The sequence below is a fragment of the Anthonomus grandis genome, chromosome 5 (assembly GCF_022605725.1).
Source record: "Anthonomus grandis grandis chromosome 5, icAntGran1.3, whole genome shotgun sequence".
Taxonomy (NCBI): domain Eukaryota; kingdom Metazoa; phylum Arthropoda; class Insecta; order Coleoptera; family Curculionidae; genus Anthonomus; species Anthonomus grandis.
The window spans coordinates 8,616,628-8,629,568 of NC_065550.1; the positions used below are offsets into that span (position 1 = coordinate 8,616,628).

Below are 12,941 nucleotides of genomic sequence, written 5' to 3' on the forward strand. Positions count from 1 at the left end.
GCTTGCACCTGTCATATGCTAAAATGTTATATATGGGAAGGAGGGCGACTGATATCGTGGTTGAAAAGGTCTTCGGATTCTCTTTACAACGATATTTAATATGATGTCGTTTCAGTTAGTACTTTTTAGGATTTTCGCATTTTAACTTTAATTTAAAATAGTTACTTTATTACAGATTATTAGGGGTTCTTTTAAGAAAGAAATTGCTTGGAAGTAGCGTAAAAATAGTGCAGGGCCTAATTTTTGTTAGCTCATACATTTAAGCAACACCAAATAAGATAAAATACTAGTAGGCTTAGTTGAATTATTTATCTTACTGTTACTATCACAGACCATTTATCAAGACTATTATTAGTATTAATATTAGCTTATTTAGGGTTGTAATATTATCAGTAAAAAAAATTGATCAACTAGAGTTGTGTTTAAAATATTTGTGTACACCTATGGTACTACTAATAATACCTATACTTTTTGAATTTAAGGATGGTTCATACCACGGCAAATTATGCTAGCGTTGAAATAATTGAAATATATTTCGGAAATAATAATATTAATTAAAAAAAGCACCAAAAGCCAACAATTTTAAACAGTTACAAAACCAGCATTTTCACCAAATCTATGGCTCTACCAATTACTTACGTGACTTCTCCGCCCTAACAGTTCCATCAACCTTGCATGTCAATTATTATACTCATAATATTATATGCCCAGCTAAACAGTTAAGAATTTTAATCACTTACCTTGCAAATATTGTTGTTATCATGAATACCATTATATAATTTCACCCCAATGTATGAAAAACACCTTTTAAAAGAAAAGCGAAAGTGAATTATGTCGTCGAACTGATATCTGATATTTGTCAGAATGAAAAGAAATAATATAATCTTTATTTAGCATAAATAGCTACAAACAAAAATCAGTAATTTCCCCAAAAATCAATAAAAATAAAAATACATATAACAATAACAATAATTTTTATACACCTAATTCAACAACATATTTTCGTCAATAAGAGTACCATATACCTAAGCAATAAATGTGTCATAGTAAATCTTTTGTCTTAAGTACCTATTAAAGCTTTGACATGGCCAACCATCGTACGACTTTTAATTTTTCCGACACTGGTCCGTATTTTCCTACGTTAAACACAAATCTGCCGCAAATTTTTTGCATGCTGGATTCGGTTTATTGTAATAACATCCAGACAAGGGCCTTAAATAGTACAGCCATAATAAATATAGAAAATACCAGAGACTTAATGTGGTACCAGAATGGCGGAATTATTTAACGAGCGACAGGAGAGCAGTAGGGTGCAACGAAAGTATGTAGGTACTGGAACTTGTTTCTAAATTTCGAGAAACTGGACCCGTGGCGATTCGCAAACACAATATTAAAAATCCCGTAAGTATAATCGTATCATAGGTTTAAGAAAGTAATTATAAATGTTAATCCCTTATCGCAATACCGACCGACTTTATTGTAAAAAGTGTGAAATTCGGCTACTCCGTCTGGGGCGTCCAGGTACGGACCTAGAAAACTACAATAACGTTTAATTATTTTTAGGCATTTAAATTATAACTATAGACTATATAGGAGATTATTATGTTTGGTTAGGTTTAATATTCTTACTTTTATCAATATATAATTTTCAGAATAATTTTCCTAGAATATTAAGTAGCGGTATAAGAATATAATCTTTAATTATAAATTAATCGGGTTATCCTAACTTTTCTTTATTTGCTAGGTAATTTTCAAAAATTCTTAGTTCGATATGAATAGGTAAAAAAGGGTACTAAAAAGATACTAACGGTTTATTTGCTGCTGGTTTGTTTTAGAATTCAGTTAGATGTTTGTATTTGTGTAGCTATAAAAACTTATTTGTTGCAAATTAAAAATGTTTCGTCCGAGGGAAGATATCAGAACTCAAAGTAGATCTGCGGATTTTGAGACAAAAAATGATAAAAAACAGTTAAAGCGTGATGTTTTATCGGTTGACACAAAAAAGTAATTTTTGTCGTTTATACTACCCTTCAAGACCATGGTTTTTCAAAATATAATGCAGTAAAGGAAATAACAGATTTAACAAAAAGACCAGTAAGCACACTGTGGGAAATCATTGGCAACCCAAAGAGGAAAGATTCTTTCACTTTAAAGAAACTCAACTCGAACGATGTCAATATTATAACGAGAAAAATGTATGCTATGTACAGCGAACAAATGATTCCCACATTGGATACATTGTTGCAAAGACTAAAAAAAGACAACACAGGAATAGAATTTTATCGTGAGACCCTCAGGAAATGTATCCTTAAAAATGGGTTCAAAATTTAAAAAAATGATAAACGGCGAGTCATTATGAAATCGGTCTGACTGAAAACTTGGAAAATAGAATACCTGACAGCAGTCATGATTATAGACAGGATGGATTATTTATAAGATGTGGTGACGTTCGTGAAGTTCCAGATAAAGGAAGGATCAAAGCTCCATCAAATAAAGATAAACGAATTACTACAATTCATACCTCCAAATAGTATCATAGTAATGGATAAAGCGAGTTATCAGAGTCGAACTCTTAATAAAAGTGCGTGTACCAGTATTGAGATTGCCTCCTTATTATTGCATGTTTAACCCAATTGAACACTATGGCATGAACTAAAAGCGTGTAGTAAGAAGGAATAATGTTTCACCAACTTTAAATTCTTCTTTTATAGAATTAATTCAATAATAAACAAAAACTTGGAAAATTGTGTAAAACGTATTAAAGACATGGAAAAATCCTACCTAAATATAGGTCTAATACCCAAAGAGGAGAAAATTATCAACTTAGATGATGACAGTGAGAGTGAAACTGTAGTATGTAATGCAGTTGTGTAAATTACAATACTGTATATATTTATGTGTTACAATCTGTAAGTAGTTTTGTAAATAAAATATTATTTTATAAAAATAAGCTTTATACTTCAACTGTGCAAATGAATACATATACATTTATGCATTTAAAAAAAAAAAAAATATAGTAGCACCGCGTTTATTTTATTAATTATATTACCAACGACGAGACGAGCTTGTCGGAGCAAACCTAATCTTATCAATACATATACATATATATATGTATATATATATATATATATATTTATATATATATATATATGTATATATATATATATATATATATATTTATATATATATATATATGTATTGATATTTGAATATTAATGAATTTCTTAGATCTATAATACGACTATAAGTGGCAAATCGTCCTGCCGATATTGGTCCGCTACAAATGCCACAATATATCGTGAGGTACACACCCAATACCCACAAAAATGTTTGGGCTCGTATCTTTGGTCACAATTTCGATAATTTCTTTTCATAGTCGGTCAGAAGGATGGTGCCCCATCACATATACGTTATTTGTTCGACAATATTTGAATCAGATATTTCCAGGATGATGGGTTATTTATTGAATGGCCTCCTCGATCGCTAGATTTATCACCTAGACTTTTTGCTTTAGGGCCACTTAAAAAGCAAAATATATGAGACTGAACTCACCTTATTCAAAGATTTACAAAAGTATAGAAATTTAAAATGTTCTGTAATGTGTTAAAGATGTCTATCTGTTAAAGAAATTCTTCCTGGCAGTTTTTTGCTTAAAAGAACCGGTAATAATCTGAAATAAGGTATTTTTATTTTTTAAATTACCTTTTAAAGTTTAAATGCAAAAATGTTAAAAAGTACTAAATTAAACTAGATCATACTAAATATCATTGAATATCGAAAGACCTTTCCAACGGCATGTTACTCGACCTATTTTGTAATTATTTAGTGCCCTCCTAGTAAATAAAATTGACGGGTCCAAGCATTTAAAAAAAAGCTAATGGACTGCCCCTAATTGCCTGTTTTGTTTTTGATGCACCACCCTATATATTAGGGGAAGTATGCCTGAGATCGCATAGCACTCATTAGTCTTATATTTGGTATTGCTGTAGGCTACTTAGAGAGAGAAACATGTGATTTATTAGTTGTAAATGCCGTACTGTCGATGAACAAACTATTTAGTTTGTATGGATCTTTCGTTTCGTTATCATATGCAACATTTTTTTTGGATTTCACTATTTTCATACACCTACCTATAGTAAATACCCTATTTTTTTTTAACAAGGGGCGCTATAGGAGAAAAAGGATTGCCTGTATATCCTGGGATGAAAATTAAATGCAGCAGTACGAAAAAATTGAGTGGGTTGGCTTTTGATCTCCAAAACTTACAATGTCCAATTTACGACACTTAGACGTCGTGCTTTTAAGTTAAGTGGATGGAAAAAAGGTTATATGGGTGAATATAATTAAGATTTGAAACATAAAATTATTGAACATCGATATCTTAAGAGCTTGGAATGCAGTTTTTTCCGGATGACCACAGTTGGAGCTAGAAAACTGGCTTACGAAATATCAAATGCAAAAAGGACTCCTCTTAGATTCTCGCATGAACTAAAATGGCTGGTTAGGACTGGTTAAGGGGATTTAGGGAAAAAGATCGACTTTTTCTCTGAGACTATGTGAAGCATCGTCAGCGGCTCATGCAAGATTAAGCATACATTTAAATATATTAAAGCATACATTTAAATATATTTTGAAGCATTAACCAAGGTAATAACAGAGCGTAATTTCGAACGAAACGATATATAAAATATAGATGAATCAGCCTTATCCATTTTCCCTGTGCAAAACTTTAAGATCTTTGCTACAAACGGGAGAACACAAGCCGGAATTTTGACATGCGCAGAACCTGGTCAACACCTAACACTGATGTGTTGTATGAATGCTGAATGCTTTTGTGCCATCATCATTCATATTCCCTAGAAAAAAACATACTGTAAATGTAATAACATAAAACTGTAATGTAATACTGTAATAACAGTAACTAATGGACAATGCACCTGTAGGAGCTATAGGATTCACTCAAGAAAACGGTTGGATGAATTCTAATATTTTCATGCAATGAATGTATCTTTAAACACATATTACAATTAGGCATTAAATAACTGGATCAGAAGTCATCCTAGAAGAACCTTGGCCCACTACCAAGTTGCTGCTCTATTTAAGGAAGTCTATGATAAAGCTGCGACATTGAAAAATGCTCTCGTCAACAGGAATATGCCCGCTAAATGCAGATATTTTTCACGATCATTTATTTGTCCCAGCAGAAGCAACCGATATACCTGAGGTTCCAGACAGTTTGAGTATAGATGAACCAAACCCCAAGAGTGAGAAAAATCAACTAATGTGTATATCATCCAATGAAAATTCATCGTGTTTCAAAGATATTCCTAAGTCACCAACTGTAGAAATACCAGATTTGTCAACATCCATTACAGTAGACGACATATCGCGTCTTTCTGTTTTTGGTCATATTAAATGCAAAACTAACAGAAATTGAGGGAAATATGGAATTCTGAACTCTTTACCTGAGATAGAAGGTACTAAACTGATTATTGCTGAGAAAGAAGCTAAAGAAAAATTAAGAGACAAGTTTTTGTGGAGAAAAAAGCAAACATTAATAGTTAGGATGCACTGGAGTTATTTGAGGACGACGATGAGGACGATGCAGCTTGCATCTACTGTAATGAGCTATACTTAAGATCTCGATCTCATGAAAAATGAATCAGATATCTGCTTTGCGTGGAATGGCCCCATTTTAAGTGCGCTGGAGTAGACAAGAAGCAAAAACAATTTATTTGTGATGTTGGTAGGCCGTAGTTCATATATTTAATTTAGTATGCGATCTTAGGCATTAGGGTATGGGTGGTAGCATATATTTATTAGGTTGTTACTTACTATTCCCTTGTTAGTTAACCGATTTAATTTTGAATGAATAGACAATTATATGATGTACATGTATTTTTTTAGGCGAGAGGTTAAAATTGTTTATTTTAAAATAAAACCACTCTATAAGGGTCGCTAATACACCAAGCGCAAAAAATAGATTATCATTAAATATTTTTATTTTTTTTAAATATATTTTGAATCTTCAACTTGCTCTCTTGAAAATTTGATACTAACTGAATAAAGATGTAAGCCGGTCAATAATTTCTCACTCTTGCATCTTCTCTAAGAGACAAAAGAAATATTTTTCACAAATACGCACTGAAAAAAAAGAAGTGAATAATGCTCTAAATTAGGCGAAACACATGGAATGTCAGGCTTAAACAACTTTTCCTATTGCATAGTCATAACTTTGATCTCACAATTCATAACTTTTGAGATTGACAACTTTCAACTTTTTGGCATTAAATTGTGAAAAAAGTTGTATAAGCCCATACCAAAATTATGAATTCTGAATTAAGCTTATGCTTCAATATTAAATTAATGCTTATGAGTTATACCTTACTGAATAATGTTAAGCCCGGCATAATTCTTTGCTTTTATCTGTGTCAAAAATATGTAAAGTTATTGCTAATTTGAAAAAGATATATAAAATTACTTAAGATTTCTGAGAGATGTTTAGTTAGTTGATTCTTGTGACGAGTCAAACTAGAAAATAAAGTTTGTCGAACTAGACAGTGTGGAATTTATTTTAATCAGCATATTATTTTTCTTAGTTAAATATAGAAATAAAGAAACTTTGATATCAGTCCAATGATCAACTCATTAACAGTAGAAGTCAGGTATAAAACAAATCAGAAAACAGCATAGTCATTTAAAAAAAAAACTCGAATAAAATCCTAAAATGGTATCATATAGCATACATAAACACGCTATACAATTTGACGAAATTATTAAAATCATAGTAATTTAAGCTTAAATTCCGACTAAATTTCCAAAACAGAACGAAAAAAAGTTAAAATTACAAGGTAGGCTAACAAATTGCCTAATGATTGGGGGTGTTGGTATTTTACCTACTTTGGTGTATTATTATAAAATATTACGATATAAGGACTCTTGGAAGTTAGAGAAACCTGGGTATTTTTTAAGACTATGTAAAAGTGAGATTTTAACAGGAAAAGAGTGACTCTCATACTTAATAAGGTAATATACGTATAAGCTGCTTACAAATTAGTAGAATGAATCGTTTTAAAAAGAAGTAAAATACCTTCTAAGATACTACTGAGATGTAAGATCATAAATAACAACGTGGATCGCATGTGTACTAGACGTGTCGTGTAGTTTGAGAGATTGGTGTTTAGGATACTAATTTAGGGAAAAGTGCGCTACCGGTTTTGGCAAAATTAATTACGCATAAGTTCACTTTGTTTTTTTTGTATCTGACCCAAATATCGGCAATACCTGATCTCCTTTTGCAGGTGAAACCTCCCTTTGCATGCTTTAGGACGGTGTTTTTTTTGGGTAAAGCAAGTGATTGTTATGTTTTTCAAGTTTCTTATTTCTGTTGAATTTGGTGCCGAGAGCATTCTTTTACATCAACTTTTTGTCACCACCTAATGCCATTGTTAACTTTTACCTTTAAAATACGGTCGTTTTTCACTTAGTAGTTGGTATTTTAGTATCAACTCTTCGTCGATAATTTTACCTGCTGTATGTTGTCGAACGGTAATATATAATTTGTCCCTGCGTATAGTTTACATTCTCTTATTAAAAGGTCTATTGTCTCTAGGAGGTAAAATATTTGCTGCCTCTGTTTGGCCATGTTTGATTCTTTGATTATTCATTATCAGTCATTATCCAGTGCATTCATTTCAAAACGAACCACCCTTAATAACTTAAAAAAAAACACGTCAATCTAGATATACAGGGCGGCGCTTAACTTTATATTTGACAAAGTTCTGTCAGTCACCTTCTCACCTCCAGCTAATATTACTTTGATATGTCAAATGGGAATCCCCATTTTTGGTCACTATTCGTTGATACGTCAACCAATTTAATTTTTTTTTTAACCGATTTAATTTTTATGTGTCACACAAGTGAGGAGGTGATTGACAGGCCTTTCTCAAATATAAAATTAAACGTCCCCCTATACAGGGTGTTTATTTGAAAACTTCCCACCACGAATTTATCGAAAACCACTGTTCAATAAGTGTTTAAAATGTTGCCCGTTTTTGGCCAAACAATGATATGGCGATGTTCAAATTCCTGTCGGACATTTTCAAAAACATGTTGTGAGATATCATGGCAGCTGTCGAAGATGCGTTGACGAAGTTCATCCAAACTTTCAGGTTGGGGAGTAAACACAATAGATTTCAAATGACCCCATAGAAAAAAGTCTAACGGCGTTATATCAGGAGCTCTAGCAGGCCATTCTATAGGCCCTCTTCGCCCTATCCATTTATCTGGAAACTCGTCGTATAGCCATTGTCGAACGGGAAGAACATAGTGAGGAGGAGCGCCGTTTTGCTGGAAATATATTTCAGCCTCATCAAGTATAGGATTTCCATCATCATCGATTTAGTTTTCAATGGATTCAGTGATAAGCGGATTGATGGTATTTTCCAACATATCTAAATAAATGTCTCCATTTAAATTTCCATTAATAAATAATGGCCCAATCACTTTATTTCCTAAAATGCCTGCTCATACATTAATTTTTTGAGGGTACTGGGTATGCCCTTCTACAAATGCATGAGGATTTTCATTGCTCCAATATCTACAGTTATGCTTATTAACAAATCCATTTAGATAAAATGTGCATTCATCGCTGAAGCAGATATTCTTTACATGAATAGTATTTTCATTAATCGCTTTAGTCATTTTTTCACAAAACTCAACTCACCTATCGAAATCGTCTTCGGTTAACTCTTGCAATATTTTCATTTTGAATGGATGAAATTTATGTTAGTTTGGCAACTGTGTGAACAGAGCCTAATGAAATACCAGTGGCAGCAACATTTTTGCGTAATGAAGTATTAGGATTTATTCCAAAATGACCCAAAACTTCAACTTGAGCGGCTTCATCCAAAATTCGCCGATGATCACGTTTTTTATTTGCGACAGATCCAGTTTCAGTAAACTTAGTAACAAGGCCCAAAACATACCTATGCGAAGATTTTGGGCACCATAAATTAGAATAATTTCCACTCTTAACTTAATTTTCCACAACAAATAAATTTTCACTATTCGAAGACTGTCACAAATGTAACTGACGACAAAATAAATTCTTTATGTTCCTTAGCAACTATAAATAATTAAGCAGGTATAACAATAAATACAGTTCGCTCAGGATATCTGTGTTGATGAAAAGAATGCGAAAAAAAATTCAGGTTATTATTTAGTTTTTTCCACGTCTAATCTTCGGAATTGCTGTTTATGTTGGTAGTTTCCGTTTTAAATTATAAACGAATTGTAGATTTGGCAAACCTTAACGGGCAACATTTTGAACACTTGTTGAAATAAAAACTGATATTTTTATGTTTTTGTTTTCTATCTGAACAAATTAAGATAAACAAAGATTTTTCTAATTTTCTCGAAAACGAATCGACCTATTTAAAAAAATCAAACGTCAAAATAAAAGACTTCGAAAGACCTTTTAAACAAGCTATTGCTCAATTCCCCTTGCCATTTAAAATTTTTAAGGGGATGACCCGGGGGGGGGGGGGCAGAGGATGAAAGAGGGTGAAGTAATTTTAGGTTAGAAAGTTGTCCCCCTTGACAAACCTTTTGACGTATTTCGGCGTTTTTTGTTTCAAACAGTGGGTTTCGATAAACGTGGTAGGAAGTTTTCAAATGAACACCCTGTATATCTAAATTGACGTGTATTTTTTTCTAAGAAGTTATTAAGGGGGTTATTAATTCATCAGAAAACGAATGCGCGCTCTTTCCAATTTTGATGTTGTTCAGCTCATCGTAATCTCCTTGTGCGAGTTCCAGCGGATAGTACTGGAGACCTTCTGGTTTTCATGTAACCTATTCCTTAATGTTTGACCGGTGACACTAGCCATAAACATTTGGAAGCTCACTTCTTACCTTGTTGGTAGTAATATTAGAGTTTTGTAATGGCTGAAGGCGAATAAGCCTATCATCTATAGATTCTGTTGCTCTTGGACCAATATGTCTTTCACATCATCAGTTTCTTCAAATCTCTACCACAACCTACCTCTAGTGCTCTTAGTAGAATTTACAGCTTCTGTGCGTCGCTAGTGTTCATTCCACCCTGTATCATACGAAGAGTTCCTAACTATGATTCATGATCAAGATGTTGATTCTTACTATACTGGCGGCAAAAAATGTACTGAATACATTTTTCAGTTTATCAAATACACCTTGAAGAATTTAAACTATTGATTTAATATTCTAACGATATTGGAGTGATACGAGTGGGCACACCAATACCAAATCTTTCGGAACCATGGTCCGCCGAGTATATAAGGAGCCGCGCCACCGCTGGGATAGTTCACCATGGTTAACAGTTTAGTTCGGAATATTGGCGCGATATTTAATTCGAGCATAAATAGAAGGAGATAAATACGGTGTAAATAAATATTTCTAGTAGTCGTGTATGTTTGTAAATAAATCAGTTGACTGTTTTTGTGCATCGAGTATTTAATTCATACCTAACTAACGGATAAAAACGCTACAATATCATTCCTTAATATGATAAATGTGGTGCGTTCAAAAGAATGTCTAACAAATAATAAACACAATTTATCTTGAAAGCAAATTGTTTCATCAAAAAATAAAACTGCTTTTTTGCCTTGTACTCTATTAGATCATTTTGATATATGTGTATTATAATTATTTTGTGTTTAATTTTAAGATTTTAGCTTGTCTTTAATTGTTTCACTTATTATCTGTTTACAAAATTCTTCGTTGATTTATCTTTGAAAATAAACCTACCACCGATAATTACGGGTATAACATTTTTTATACTGGATTTTTAAGCTGTTCCTATACCACCTGTTTTACACGCCGAAAAGATTATTTTCGAAATTACCATCCGTGGCCAGACTGTTCAAGAGACCAACATATCTGAACCATCATCAGGCAACCCAAGCAATTATCAACATTCTCCTTTTTTCGGCAGGGTTTTAGTGCATTCCGAACTAATTGAGACTGCTTAATTTTCACTAAGGAAGAATTATTAGAAATCTATGAAGAATTATGGTAAATTAAAGAAATTTATACTTTCGCTGGCGTAATTATGAGGTTCCGTGATGGCGCCTCTAACTATTATTTGATTTAAATTATCAAAAAAAAATCTATATTAATATTTTGTTTATTTATTATTTAATATATTCAGCTTTGTGTTATCTATTATTACAGTGGTTAATAAATAGTCATAATTAATTCTCAAACTGAAAATTAATAAAAAAATTGTTAATCTATTGTGACATTTAACTTCCCATTCTCACCCTTATCGTATGTTAAGATATTATGTAAACATAATGAAATAATTTACGCTAAGCCATTATATGGCATATTTTACAAAAAAAGGCTTATAAATTATAATTTTATTCAAGCACAAGTGATTGTTAGTAAAATACGTCTATGGTATGCTAATATTTTATAAAGAATTCTTATAAACATAAAAATGCTAAATAATGATAACTTATATTGCAAAGGAAAAGAGGGTTTGACTCCTTTTTTAAATTCACTTCATTCATTATAAGTCATTTTAATATTTAAGCTGTAGTTAACTAATTTTCTTTGTATTCAGATACTGCCAAGAAGTTAAAAAAGCGATAGGGAATTGCTAATATACAGCCTATACTAGTCCTAAATTTTCCTTTATTTTAAGACTAATAATTGGGCTTTTTTATAATCAATTTTAGGTGATACACCAAGAGAAGCCTAACTATTTTACCACAAGGTTGTTTAATGTGTAACTACCCGCGACGCTTCAGTTTTGCACCTTATGTTTAACGCCGGTGTCCCGTCAACTTTAATTATTTTTACGGTAGGTTGAGTTAGAATGGTTATGATTTGTTATTCATATGGCAGCGTTAGTAATTGTTGTCAAACTTTTGTCATGAATGTTTTAATCATAATCTGATAGATAGTGGTATATATGGTTCATTCGATCACTTCAAATTTTACTTTTTTCCGATAAATCTGGCCGTATGACATTAATGGTGGCATGCATATTGTCTTCCAATGCTTCAAGAGTTGCTGGTTTGTCGGCATAAATCAATAACTTAACAAACTCCATGAAAAGTAATCGAGAGACGTTAAGACGCATGAACGAGCCAGCCAGTTAACAGAACGGACCACTTCTGGAAATAAAGTTGACATCAAATTGATTTTTCAAAAAAATGATGGTTAAGCGTGCTGTATGGCAAGTTGCGCTGTCTTAACAGAACCACATGTCATCGATGTTTAGCTGATCAATTTTTGGAAATAAAATGTCATTTAACTTCCGTAATAAAAGCTCTTTCCTTATTTTGAAAGAAAGAACGACCGATGGTGCTACCAGCGTGTAAACAGCACCAAACAGGCAATTTTAATAGATAAAATGGTAACTCGTTAACAGCTTGAGGATTGTCTTCGTTCGATGTACGGCTAGTTTGCTTATTGACGAAGTCATTTAGCTAGAAATGAGCTTAATTACCAAATACAATTCGCCGTTAAACATGCTCATCAGCAAAAATGCGACGAAACCGGTAGTCATTAAGTTTATTTCTTGAACAAGCTGTATTTTATAAGCATGTAAACTAAGATCCTTACGTAAAATTGTCCGTCTAGTCGAAGAACAAATTCTAACACTTAATTGAAAACGGCGACGAATTAAAATTTAGGCGTCTTCACTAACATTTCGTGCTACAGCAGAAATATTCGCTTCGGTACGCAAATCTTCATCTTGTTGATAGTTTTTGAATCGAGAAGAGTAAAATTTGAAATAAAAAATGCGAAAACGGTCAATAAGTGCACGATCAATAATTGCTTGCTCACTAGGCCGATTATGTAGACTGTAAAATTGACGAAGTGCACTATGAACTTAACAAGCAGATTTTTTTTTTTAGGTAAATTTCTACAATTTGGAAGTGTTGTTCTTG

At 32.4% G+C, this 12,941-nt stretch overlaps 1 protein-coding gene across 1 annotated transcript in view; it reads right to left on the minus strand.

Annotated features, from left to right (window-relative positions):
* Window positions 1-12,941, minus strand: part of LOC126736462 (transcription factor AP-2-epsilon) — a 150,868-nt gene that overhangs the window by 105,465 nt on the left and 32,462 nt on the right. The window lies entirely within an intron of this gene.